Source organism: Rhincodon typus, chromosome 2, assembly GCF_021869965.1.
Source record: "Rhincodon typus isolate 14 chromosome 2, sRhiTyp1.1, whole genome shotgun sequence".
NCBI lineage: Eukaryota > Metazoa > Chordata > Chondrichthyes > Orectolobiformes > Rhincodontidae > Rhincodon > Rhincodon typus.
In genome coordinates, this window is record NC_063333.1 from 20,621,574 (window position 1) to 20,622,964 (window position 1,391).

Genomic DNA, 1,391 nt, shown 5'->3' on the forward strand with positions numbered 1-1,391 from the left:
TCAAGGAAAACCCCTAAAGCTTTCTATAGGTATGTCAGGAATAAAAGGATGACTAGAGTAAGATTAGGGCCAGTCAAGGACAGTAGTGGGAAGTTGTGCGTGGAGTCCGAAGAGATAGGAGAGGCGCTAAATGAATATTTTTCGTCAGTATTCACACAGGAAAAAGACAATGTTGTCGAGGAGAATACTGAGATACAGGCTATTAGACTAGACGGGATTGAGGTTCATAAGGAGGAGGTGTTAGCAATTCTGGAAAGTGTGAAAATAGACAAGTCCCCTGGGCCGGATGGGATTTATCCTAGGATTCTCTGGGAAGCTAGGGAGGAGATGGCAGAGCCTTTGGCTTTGATCTTTATGTCGTCATTGTCCACAGGAATAGTGCCAGAAGACTGGATAGCAAATGTTGTCCCCTTGTTCAAGAAGGGGAGTAGAGACAACCCTGGTAATTATAGACCAGTGAGCCTTACTTCGGTTGTGGGTAAAGTGTTGGAAAGGATTATAAGAGATAGGATTTATAATCATCTAGAAAGGAATAATTTGATTAGGGATAGTCAACACGGTTTTGTGAAGGGTAGGTCGTGCCTCACAAACCTTATTGAGTTCTTTGAGAAGGTGACCAAACAGGTGGATGAGGGTAAAGCGGTTGATGTGGTGTATTTGGATTTCAGTAAAGCATTTGATAAGGTTCCCCATGGTAGGCTATTGCAGAAAATACGGAGGCATGGGATTGAGGGTGATTTAGCGGTTTGGATCAGAAATTGGCTAGCTGTAAGAAGACAGAGGGTGGTGGTTGATGGGAAATGTTCATCCTGGAGTTCAGTTGCTAGTGGTGCACCTCAAGGATCTGTTTTGGGACCACTGCTGTTTGTCATTTTTATAAATGACCTGGATGAGGGCGTAGAAGGATGGGTTAGTAAATTTGCGGATGACACCAAAGTCGGTGGAGTTGTGGACAGTGCGGAAGGATGTTGCAGGTTACAGAGGGACATAGATAAGCTGCAGAGCTGGGCTGAGAGGTGGCAAATGGAGTTTAATGCGGAAAAGTGTGAGGTGATTCACTTTGGAAGGAGTAACAGGAATACAGAGTACTGGGCTAATGGTAAGATTCTTGGTAGTGTGGATGAGCAGAAAGATCTCAGTGTCCATGTGCATAGATCACTGAAAGTTGCCACCCAGGTTGATAGCGTTGTTAAGAAGGCGTACAGTATGTTAGGTTTTATTGGTAGAGGGATTGAGTTTCGGAGCCATGAGGTCATGTTGCAGCTGTACAAAACTCTGGTGCGGCCACACTTGGAGTATTGCGTACAGTTCTGGTCACCGCATTATAGGAAGGATGTGGAAGCATTGGAAAGGGTGCAGAGGAGATTTACCAGGATGTTGCCTGGTATGGA

At 44.9% G+C, this 1,391-nt stretch overlaps 1 protein-coding gene across 1 annotated transcript in view; it reads right to left on the reverse strand.

The window, feature by feature from the left end:
* The window catches only part of ncapg2 (non-SMC condensin II complex, subunit G2), a 138,208-nt gene that overhangs the window by 107,955 nt on the left and 28,862 nt on the right, over positions 1-1,391 (reverse strand). The gene's annotated exons all lie outside the window — the stretch shown is intronic.